The sequence below is a fragment of the Alligator mississippiensis genome, chromosome 5 (genome assembly GCF_030867095.1).
Source record: "Alligator mississippiensis isolate rAllMis1 chromosome 5, rAllMis1, whole genome shotgun sequence".
NCBI classification, from domain to species: Eukaryota; Metazoa; Chordata; order Crocodylia; family Alligatoridae; genus Alligator; species Alligator mississippiensis.
Genome location: NC_081828.1, coordinates 173,101,292 through 173,113,414, shown reverse-complemented (window position 1 = coordinate 173,113,414; position 12,123 = coordinate 173,101,292). Strand labels below are relative to the sequence as shown.

The following is a 12,123-nucleotide window of genomic DNA, read 5'->3' as shown; positions in this document are numbered from 1 at the left end:
AGAGTATTGGATAATAACCAGAAACGTGAACCTGTGATTCATATTAAGATTCTCCTCAGCAGGGACTTGAGGCTTGTACACTGAGGTCAGCGTGGCCAAATACAGAGGTTCAAAAAGCTCGAGGCAGAATCAGTTCAATCTTTGCAGGTTTTTCTAAGCTGTTTAGCTTGAACCAATAAGAAACTGTTCAAAGTTTGCATGGCCAAGACAGGCAGAAGCCTGCACTGGCCCAGACTAGGAGCTTGGGGCACTTGCATGCACCACCCCTCATGGCCAGCTGCCTATGGTGTCTGAACCCAGCCCAGTGGCAGACCAGGCCTGATTGGCTGCTGGACACATGACACCTCCCTCCACTGTCAGGTGCAGAGAGGGGTGAAACAATAGAAAATCTCTCCCCAGCTGCTGCCTCTGAGAGTGGGGTGGGGAGGAGAAATACACCACCCGGCCCTGGCCCCCAGCTGGAGTCTGCCTGGTGGGAAAAGCCTCCACTGTGGGGGTTTTCACCCCCTGCAGTCTGGCTAGTAGGGCTCTGACTGGCTCTGCCATGCCCCCCTCCCAGCTCCATGCCTGTGAGAGAGGGTGGGGGGAATGCACACACCCAGCCAGGCACTGCCCTTCTCCGTAGCTGGGTTCTGCCCATGGGGGAAAGTTCCTACCAGGTGCTTTTTGCTTCCCTGCAGTCCAGCTTGCTGGGCTAGGATTGGTTCAGCCCCACCCCCACCTGAGCCCCCTACCTCCAAGAAGGGAGGTGGGATAGGGGGGGAATACAGTGGCCCAGCACTGGCCCCCTCAGCAGGGGTTTCCCTGGCACAGGACAGTGAAAGCCCTCACCAGGAGCTTTTTGTAACCCTAAAGCCTGGCAAACTAAATGGGGATCAGCTCAGCCCCACCCCTCCCTGGCTCCCCACCTGGCTCACAGGGCTGTGGGGTTATGAAAAGGCTCTGGTGGGGCCTTTCACTGCCCTGTGCAGTGCAGATCTTGACTAGGGGTGCCAGGCCGGGCTGGTGTATTTCCCCTTCCCACCCCCTGCCTCTCATATGTGAGGGGGCTGGGGAGGGGGCAGGGCTGAGCCCATGCCAGCCTGACAAGCCAGGCTGCAGGGAAAAAATCCCCAGTGGGGGCTCCTCCCCCTATGCTGGGAAGACCCCAGCTGGGGGACCAATGCCCAGCTGGGCTAGTGTGTTGGTGGGGGCTCTCACAGGTGGGGCCTGGAGAGGGGGCGGAGCTCAGCCTGGCAAGCAGGGCTATAGGGGAGTGAAAAGCCCCCAGTGGGGGCTTCCCCACCTTGTGCCAGGCAGATCCTGCCTGGGGGGGGGGGGACTCGGTGATGGGCTGGGCTGTTGCATTCCCCACTACCCCACTTCTGCTCTCAGAGGTGGAGGGCTGGAACGGGGGCAGGGTGGGGCAGAGCCAATGCCAGCCTGGCAAGCCTGGCTGCAGGGAAGTGAAAAACTGCCGGTGGGGGCTGTCTCTAGTGGGTTATGGAATAGAGAAAATCCCACACAATTTACTGATTCATTTGATGCACTGGCTGGGGAAATTTTTAGCTACTTGCACGATTTCACAATGATTGCACACTTAATTCATACAACGCAATTTTATTTTAAAATTATTTGCTACGCATATAACACTGCTTAGCTTTAAGAAATACCACAAACATTAAGAACACAATAACTACATATATCAAAAACAATGCTCCAAATGTACTTCCTTTCCAAACAATTACAATTACAACTCAAAGTTAAATTTGAATCAATACTATTATTTTTCATAACATACTTACAATCCTAGAATTCCGAGAAGCCAAACACCTAAATATGGTTTCATTCCTCAGTAGTACAATTTAATGGGTTGGCCTCAGTAGTACAATTTAATGGGCTCTCCTCAGCAGTATGGTTCAATGGGCTGGCCTCAATACTGATAGGACTAAGTCCCCTTCCTTCAGTCCCTTTCGGGTGCTCCTCAGCTTCAGCGTGAACTAAGAAATTCGTGTTCACGGAGAGGGTGGTTCAGGTGATCAGTCTGATCTGGCCTACATTTGCGATTCTTCCTTCGTTGTTCTGCAAGTGAGGTTACCTCCAAATTGGGACAGTAGGTTACAGTTTTTATTGAGTGAGTTGCCGTCTTGGGCCCCTCCTACCCAAACCTGTCACCACTCCCAAATTTGGGCTTGGATCTTACTCAACAGATTCTTTTGCTTGGTAATTAGTTTCTTTTGTTGACCATTTTAATTACTTTGGGGAACTTCCATACCACTGCAAGTGACCTTTTCTTTCCAATTTTTTCAAAGGCCCTAGGGTTTGATCTCTCAGGATATTTGCTTAAGGGTCATTTTTAGGTTAACTTTGTTAAAGGCCTCTAAAGATAAAATGAGAGGGGGTGAGACTGAGCCAATGCCAACCCTTTTTGCCTGGCTGCTGTTGGGGTGAAAAGTCCCCACTGCTGGGGTTTCATTCCCCTTGTCTGGTACACATGGGGGCTAGGGTGAGTCTGGGGAGTCTGTTCCTTTGCCCCCACCATCCAACGGGGCTGATAGGTGCTGGCTGGGAGGAGAGGCTTTACTGCCTTAGCTGTTTGATATCTGGGGAAGGGGCTGGCCCTGCTCCGCTGGAGCAGACAGCACAGCCCAGGGCTGCAAAGCATTACGGGATATTGGGACACTGTATGTTAACTTGAATCAGGAAGGAATCTGGGACAAAAGTTCCATAAATCAGTTTGACCGTGATCAGTTAAGTCTGATACTACATCCAACCAGGTTTATCTTAAACTGGTTTCGGCCACTTTGAAAGCAGTTTATGTGCACTGAACTTCTGTTCTGTTACAGCTTTAAACCAGTTTTGGATCACTTGGGCTAGGTACATACAGTCAAAAAGCCTGAGGCTGAATTAATTCAGTCTTTGCAGGCTGAGCAGATTAAATTGAAACAGAAGTGAACAGAGAGTCTCTTGTGTGGATCTCTGCTCCTTGCTCATCTGCAACGTGTTTCTGTAGTTGCCATCCCCATTATGATAATGTCCTGTGCTTGTGTGTACTGTCTGCTGTTGGTGAGTACCAAAATTGTAAAAGTGGTAGAAATGGGTTTGGGGGTCAGTACAGTCGAGGTTTTGTAACATAGCCCTATCCGTTGCATTGTAAAGTTGGTTCCCTTTATGTGAATTCAGATTATGTGCCATTTTCCAGGAACACATGTACAGCATAAAGTGAGGGAAACCTGTACTTGGTGAAATGCAGTTTTGGCTTGAGTAATCCTTTGCTCCTGGTAGTGCCTTTGAAGAGGAGGCAATGCAGGTAGCCTCAAAAGGAAATAATAGGCAGGAATCTGGACTACAGTAATCCCCAGAATTCCAGTCCTTCATTTCCTCAACTCCTGAAGAGGAGACAGTATGTATACACCTTACCAACAGTGACTACCCTATTGTAAAAATCAGTCTGGCAGTACTGAAACTTGTTTTAGAGAGTGGCATACTTTTCTCCCTTTGAGAAGTAAAGCACAGAGCAGTTTTAGCAGAATTTCTAGCTGTATAGAAAACTGCCATATGCTTGATACCTTTCTATAATATCCAGGTAATATATCTGAAAGCATAATGCAGTTTGCAAGATTACAAACCTCGTGAACTACTAGTGAAGTTTTCTTTTGGCTTTATGTCTATTTTCAAGCATCAGTAAAAAAATATATAAAAAGGATTTTAAAACAAACTGTGTCTTTGAGCCTGTAAACCCAGAAGCTTGTCTGTGAGGGAATTTGGCTAAACCCACTTAATAACTTTCAATACTCAGGAGAAAAATAAATCTGAAGTTCTAATACATGCCCTATCAGATAATCAGAAAACCTCCCATCAATCTGAGTGAGAGTTGTACCAGCCCATTGCATCTTAAAAGAACACACATTTGACAGACTTATTCTCTTCCTGACCCATAGTTTTCCAAATTCACTATCAAAAGTAATTTCTCTGCCTGTTACAAATGGTAGCACAAAAAACACCAAAACCCAGTAATAAACTTCTGTGTTCCTGCCCTTGGTCACCTTCAGAAAAAAAAAAAAAAAAAGAGGCTGAAAGGCTGGATTTTCTTGTAGACAATACTAAAATTAAAGCTCTTATTACATATCAATGACAACTCTTAAATGTGCTGTTCTTTAGTTAGATATTATGATCTGACATTTCGGGAATAAAATGTTTACATTAAAACAATGATGTCAGCATTGTGCTCATTTATTTTGCTAAAAGATGCAGCGTATTTGCTAAATTCTGTATCTTGACTCAGGCAAAAGTGTCACGAGCATAAAACCCACAAGATTTCAGACCATCTTTTTAATTGAATTTTAGGATCTTTGTGACTGATTTTTATTTAGTAACTTTAGTGGCTCTCCAAATAATACATGTTGCAAAGCCTCATTAAAGACTTATTTATACTATTTAGCTTCCAGGTAGAGACAAATTAAAGAAACCAATATTTATATTTTTGTGGTTTTGTGTTTCATCATATTCATTGCTTCAGAAGTCAGAACCAGCTCTCGTCTCTGATGTGATTGAATATGAAGTAACCAAACCATTTGAAATACTTTGAATGCTGTTTACTTTAGGCTTGTTGAGTACTGGTTTTTTTGCGTTCAGGAGTAACATTGTCCCTTGAGAAGAAGAGAGATCATATGTTCTCTTGTCTGGCTTCCAGCTGTTCAATCACAGAATGGCTAGTCTTCACATTGACTTTACTCTTCAGACTGCTTCTAAAATACTTTTGAAAGTTTGATCCTGTCAATGTAAAATAAAGTTTGAAAAATAGTTTACCACAGTATATGTATTTACTAATTTCACTTTTGGTTGTAATAATGAAATTGACCTCTTTCCATATAAAACATTTTCAATTTTGTATATGTAGTTTTGCACTTGCATGTATTTGCATAGGAAAACATTTGCAGGTGCAAATGATAGAATTTCAGGTTTTGCTTATCCAGTTTGATTTGCAAATCATCTAGACAGTTGAATTCTGTTTGTATTTGAAAAAGACCTGAAAAAGATTTGAAAAAATAGTGCAGCCCCTTAGAAAAATATCAAGCCAGATCACAGATTAGTATAAATCAGTGTAGTTCCATTGAATTTAAAGGAGCCACAATGACTTACACTAGTTGATGGGTTCCATGGGCATTAATTTATCTGAAGTCTGCACAAACTATATCTGAGCTGTTTAGTGTGTTCAGTGAAATACATAAACAAATTACCTGAACTGAACAAGGACCTAGGTCTCATTTTTGTCACATATCAAAATTGCATTAAGGCCATTGGTTTTAAAATGAGATTTTGACCTAAGAAATGTACACCTCTTATACTGTACACAGTACTGGGCTCAGATGCTGTTATGACTCAGGACATTGTAGAGTGTTCTATTAAAACATCAGTTCAGTGTAGAGTGATAACCAAAAAAGCCAATAAAATGTTGGGAATTGAAAACAAAATGCAAAATGTCATTATACCATTTTAAAACTCATGGTGCCACAACATCTTGAATACTGCATGCAGTTCTGATCTCTGCATATCAAAAAGAAGGCAATAGAATTAGAAATGGTATAGACAAGGGCAACAAAGATGATTGAGTATATGGAGCAACTGCTGTATTAGAAGAGACTCAAAAAGGCTAGGATATTTCACCATGGAAAGGAGAAGGCTGAGGGGGGATATGATAAAGGTCTAAACAATCATGAAGGGTGTGGACAAAGTAAATAGGGAACTGTTATTCACTAAATCCCAGAATACTAGGACTAGGGGATACCCATGGAAATTAATAGAGGATAGATTTAAAACAAATAAGATGAATTATATTTTTATGCAATATGTAGTTAAATCGTGGAGCTCATTGCCGTAGAAGGCTTTAGCTAGTACAGCCAGGTTAAAAAATGATTAGATAAATTCATGGATGATAGGTCCACTGTGGGGATGTTCAGGCATTTGCCACACCTGGTCTGCATTCATTTACACAGTTTAGTTTAAGCCGCCTGATTGTAGATTGGGACTGGCTTGTGCATACGTTCACCGGTGTCAGAAGCTATGCCAGGAACCCAACATAAGTAATGTGGGGTAGGGGAAGGAATAGATGGGATAGAGAGGCTAGCAGATCTGGGGTCTGGTGGGTCTGTAGGAGTGTTGGTGGGATCACAGGGGCTGGTGGGTCTGCAGGGGGTTGTTCATCTGGTGGTGGGGAGGGTCAGGGGGTTAAAAAATAACCCAATCAGGGTGGAGGGGTAGGAAGAGTGAAGCCTCTGGACTGGGGTGAGTGGCTGAGCATTTCCTGCCCTGGGGTTGTGTTCCAAGCATGTACAAATGTTTGTTAGATTGGGCTAGCCCAGGGGTGGGCAAAATTGCAGATCAAGCTAGTGGCTGGCCTCTATTTCCCAGCAGCCCCTGCCCGCATTGCTGTGGCCAGTTTCCATGGAGACCCCTGTATCAGCGGTGACAGTGGGGCCATGGTTTCCATGGAGACCAGCCCTAGCATTGCTGGTAGGGTGCACAGCTGGGTGGGGAGCTGCTCCAGGGCCAGGGTTGGGCTCTTGCAGTAGTGACAGTGGTGTGGTGCTGGGGCAAAGCCTCAATCTGCTGCCTGTATTCCCCTTCCTGAGGCGTGTGGCCAGTGGATCATAGCTCTGGACCACACTGTTACTGCTGCAAGATCCCAGCCCTGGAGCAGCTCCCTGCCCAGCTGTGTGTCCTGCCAGTGCTCCATGGAAAACCTGGCCCCGTGCTGTCACAGCACCACTGCTTCTAGGGGTGTCCATGGAAACCGGCCACAGTGATGCAGGCAGGGGCTGCTGGGAAATTACATCTAATGCAGACCCAGTCCAGCCCATGGGCAGGACTTTGCCCAACCCTGGTCTAGCCTGTTCCTGATCTGGCCCACCAGGCCATTCTATTCGGCCTGCAGGGCCCCTAAAAAATTTAGAAAATTTAATATTTATTTGCTCCTGGCTGCCTGTCAAAGATGACAGGAGCCAGGGCAGGAGGACCCAGGGGAAGCCAGCAGTGGAACCCAGCAGCAAGGCCCACTCAGCCCTGCCCCCCAAAACACCTGCCTAGCAGAGGCATCTGGCCTGGGACTGTGGGGCTGTTCCTGCTTCCTTGAGCCAGAGAGGGAAATGCAGCCCTTGACAGCTTGACAAAACTTGGTAAGTGGCCCTCCGCCCAAAATATTGTCCACCCCTGTTATATATGAACATGTTTCCATACTGATTTAAGTTCACATATTTCTAAAAGTGGCTTTGATTTGATTTCTATTGTAGTTGAGTGCATAGAACTATTAAAAAACTGTCTAAGTGTTTTTCATGCATGCATATTTGAGTGAACACACATACAGTTATCTGCACAATTACACATTCAGATCAATGCACATTTAGTAGGTATGTTTATCCCCATATGCTTATCTTTTATTTTCATTTAAAGAGTGTTATGTTACAGTTCAAGACATTACATGCCTAAAAGGCAGGAACATTTAAGTTAGTTTTACAACAGCTGTATCTCAGTCTTTTTTCATGTGTACACAGTGAACCACCTCCTAAAAAAGGAATGTTCTAACTTAAGAATCTACTTGGTATATTTGGATGCTCTGCTTATGAACAAGAGGATGTTAGGAACAGGAATCAGAGATTATCACCCAAATTCCCCTGTTCCTTAGTGTTACCCGAACTTAAGTTTTGTTCTGACTATTGTCAACACACTATGAAGAAAAACTTATTTCAAATTATATAAGGATCTTTGTATGGAGGTTATTTTGTAGAAGTGGTCCCACAAATAATTGAGTTTTTCATGCAAGGGGATTTTTGAATCACTTCTTGCTATTTACAGACAGCAATGGGCTGGTAGTTGGTATAAAGCTCTATAGAAGCAAGAGAGTTCAAAGTACAACTATTAATCTGTCTAATGAATAAAAACCTTTGTAAGCAGCAAAACATTTTGAAAAGGAGCAAGGAACAAGTTCCTGCATACTCAACAGATCTGATTACCATGGGACAATTACAGTAGACTATTGTAGAGCAGGAAAAAAAGCCTTCAGAAACTTATGAACTTAATTAACAACTGGAAAACAGGTTTAGTTTATTGTCAATATTCAATTCCGGTTTAATTTTCAGATTAACTTTTAATTTTCAGATCAACTCTTACTTGTTTCTGCACAGTAGAATGCATGTGCTTACCCCCTGCTTTCTCCTACATTTCTAGGTTTTGTTAAAGCTTAAAACCCATGATTTATTTTTTTAGGTGGGCCAGTACATTTTTAATGTGGGGAGCAATAGCCCAAAGTTGGTCTCCTCTTTTTCTTTTCAATTTTTTTTTCCAATTTTTGTTTTCTTTTATATTGATGTTTCAGCTAGGGATGCTCAGAAAAGGGAGCTGATATGAAAGGTTACATCTTCCTACTGTCTGCAGCAGGAAGGAGCAGTATGAGAACTGCCCTGGTTTGGGATATGAAGAGGTATACTGGAAGAGAGAGCCATAGGTGACTTGTGGGAGGGAGGGGGGTGCCCACCTGACAGAGCCATCCCGGCTGCCGCCACTGGCGTCTGCAGGTGCCCTGCCCAGACTCAGGAGGCACCAGTCGCCCATGGAGAGGGCTACCTTATTGGGCAGATTTGACCTTGACAACTGATTACATGAGAAAACAAGCACTGACAGTGGCCATAACCCAGGGATCCTATCTGGTCTACCTGTCTCATTGCAGAGATGTACCAAATTCATTAGGCTCTAATGTTCTTGTGGTAATTCTTTATTCTGCTAGAAGAGACTCGACACTTTCTGTCTCTCTTCAACCCTATTTGAAGCTTTCTTTGCACTACAAAATTGTATCATGGTAAAACACAACTGTAACAGCATGTTCTGAATGTGACTTTGCAATCAGTTTAGGCAACAGCATGCAGCATGTCAGCTAGTCCCAGGTAAATGAAAGTTTTGCCACTGCAAGGAGTTTGTGTGTTTTTAAAATAGAGGTAGGTTGATCTACTTTCCCAAAATGTAAACTTTCCCAAAGATTGTACTGCATAAGTTATACCACCCTTTAAAAATAAACCTCACACACCTAAATGTAAGATTCCAAAAATTCATATATAAGAAGCACTTCAAATTCCCTATTGTGGCCATATTGCTGCAAAACGCTGAGATTTGTGACAACCATTATGTGAAATGTAATATGAAACTGTAAATCTGCTTTTATTTTGAGACTAGTACAGCAATATTAGAATGTTAGTGTGAGTATCATCTACTGAATAGTAACTCTTCTGATGTTACTCTACTAGGATCAGTAAATACTACTGATTTACATTCCCTGAAATTTCCTAGCCATATATACAGATGACTTTCACTACTAGCTACAAGCTGAGAAATACTAATTCTAATGCTAAAACTATATTTTCAACTATATTTTATAGTGTATGGATGGTAGGCTCTTCTTTGCGTAAAGGAAAGGTAAGGTTTGGCTTTCTCTTGAACCTTAACCAAATGGTAAACTTCAATTTGCTTCTCAAGCTTTGTTTGTTTAGAGACTGTTAACTGAGAAATGAGGACACACTTTATAGACTGACAAAAATGGCTTGTGGGAAGAGTTCAGATTAGAAGGGTCATCCGATTCAAAATGGTGCTTTTAAGAAGTCACTCTGGCACTTTGCACTCTTCATCCATTTTTAAATGAATTTCTACATGAGGTATCATACAAAGCGTAATTTCTCTCTGAGAGCTACCTGGTGAAACAGCTTTAGAGAGGTATATTAAAGAACTGAAGTGGTACCATGCCTGAGGTCACAGGTGAATTGTATGTGAAAGGATGAATGCACTTGGCTAGTCTTTCAGTAGTGAAAATCTTTTTATACTGACAAATATAAAAAAAATGCTTTAAAATTATGTTTTTTCTCCCATCTCAAATATTGGCAGACCAGGTTGTCTGCAGGATACTTCTGAAACAGAACAATCTTTAAAAGCTTCTTCACTACTATACTAGCATGAAATTAGAGGAGCACTCCCCAGTCTATTTAAAAATAACTAGCAAGTGTTATACAATAGAGTTTTCTGTCTCTTCTTCACTCCCAGTGACATCCTATACTCTGTTTTGTGTGTTTTACAATCTCTGAGGAAAAGTCAACTGTTTCTATAAGGAAATTCCCCCTGCTGTCTACACCTAAGTAGTATGCATAGTGGCTTCATTATTCAACTTTAACATGCATGAATGTCTATTTTTTTGCCTAAGTAGTTTTCTGAGAAGCAGTCCACAGGCTGTCTCTCTCTGCTGCTGGAAAAGATGACATCAGTGATGATAGCAAGTGACATTTTAGAAACAATTTACTGGCTTTGTGTGAAATCCTTGTTCCCTTGAAGTCAATGGCAATAAATTTCACTTCTGGTGCTTAACTAGTTATTAAAATGCTACAGCATTATGTCTTCATAACAGACAGTTATTTCTGCATGCCAATGGTGGCACATCATGCATTTTTAAGAGTTGCCAGCATAGGACGGGGAAGCTTGCATCACTCAGAAATTGAAATGACCTCCATTATCTGAGGCATCCCGCAGCGGAAAGGAGTGGTATAATATTTCAAGGAAGTTGGAAAGCTGTATCTAATAATTACATCACTTCAGCTTTTCTTTGCACTGCGTAGTTATGACAGCTACAGCTTGAATTTTGCCTTTAGCTGAATGCATGAAATCTCGTTTGATTTTCTTTTTCTGACCCTTTGTGACACAAGTGAAGCATGTCCATTTATTGCCTATATCCAACGTAACCTCAAAGGTAGACCTGTGGAGAGTTCATCTCATTAAGGTGAAAGAGTTTGCGTGTCAGCAAAATTCAGTCTCATTTCTGTCTTTGGCAAGATCTATGAGCAAAGGCCCTTCTTGCCATCCTGAGTATAGTGTGTAGGGAATCAAGGGAGTGGTTACCTTCATCTGTCTGTTTCTTCTTCCTTATTATAGCATTTCTTATGGATGTCAGAAGAACGTGCTTTCTTTGTTCCACTTCTGCTGACTGGCATAGTCTTTTTTTTCTATCCTTTTTGGCCGTAGTTTAGGTTTTTTTTGTTTTTCTTAACTGCCAAGGGAGGAAGCGGGGACCTGAGTTCTGCAATATGTGTACACGCATGAATGTTGAGTGCCCACACATCTGACATCAGGGTAGTGGCACCCATGACTTATCAGGTAGTAGGCTACAGGGAGTACCAACAAGCAGCCAGTTTGCTTTAGGGAGAATCTGTAGGCATTGTTTTCTCCCTCCCTGCTACTGTACCGGTTTATCTTGGCTCTTAGTCTCTGTCCTCTGCACTGTTGTCTTACTCTGCTGACTAGCAGTTTCATTGTGTCCTTGTACCTGCCAGTTGTCATCTAGGGGGAAGTTGACTTGCACCTGTAAATGCAGCAGTAGCAGGGAGAACTGAGTCACAGCACTGATGACTGTTTCTTACCAGATTGACTGGAAGTAACATATCAGGGGAAAGGAGGGATGAGAGATGGGAATTGTGTTCTAACTGGAGATGAAGAAGGTGAAGAAAGGACATTCTCAGATGAAACCTCTGGTCTGGCAGTGATGTTTTTACACAGGATTTCTGACTGGATGGAGAGCCATATAATGTGTCACCTTGCAACCCCAAATGGGAAGAAGTCTTTTATAGAGTCCTCAGGTTTCCCAGTGACAGATGTGGTAATCTATAAGAAAGTGTCAGGCTCTTCTGATGTTGGCTTTTTAAGAAGCATTGAACTCCTCGTGCTGAATAAACAAGGCTTGACTCCTCTTTGTTGTTCCTTAGAGGCATATCTGGTTTTGGCAAGAACTACAAAGCTCCTAAAGGGCTTCCAGTTCAGAATTCTGTCCAGTAAATTTATAATTCACAAATACATGGATCCAACTCCTCTTTTATCCACAAATGTGATTTTTTCATGGCAATTAGCAGCATTTTCTTACATGAAAAGTAATATTAATAAAATATTTAATTTATTTTAGCTATTTTTCTGTTGTGGAAACTGGGGAGAAGAGCCAGTTATCTTAAAGCTTTCAGCAAGCATTTCATGATTCGCTGATGGTCAGCAGACCACAGTTTTGGAACAGTGAAAGCAGGACATTTGTTTTATAGTAATTAGACAATTGGTATTTGTATTCCAATATGT

General features: G+C 42.6%; 1 protein-coding gene and 1 long non-coding RNA gene across 13 annotated transcripts in view; one reads left to right on the top strand and one right to left on the bottom strand.

Moving 5' to 3' along the window:
• PPP1R9A (protein phosphatase 1 regulatory subunit 9A) overlaps window positions 1-12,123 on the top strand; it is a 256,192-nt gene that overhangs the window by 81,059 nt on the left and 163,010 nt on the right. The gene's annotated exons all lie outside the window — the stretch shown is intronic.
• Window positions 1,584-12,123, bottom strand: part of LOC109285793 (uncharacterized) — a 41,037-nt gene continuing 30,497 nt past the window's right edge. For both annotated transcript variants that reach the window (XR_002093638.2, XR_002093637.2), the window contains exon 3: window positions 1,584-4,752. This is a non-coding gene — a long non-coding RNA (uncharacterized LOC109285793). The remainder of the gene's footprint in view (window positions 4,753-12,123) is intronic.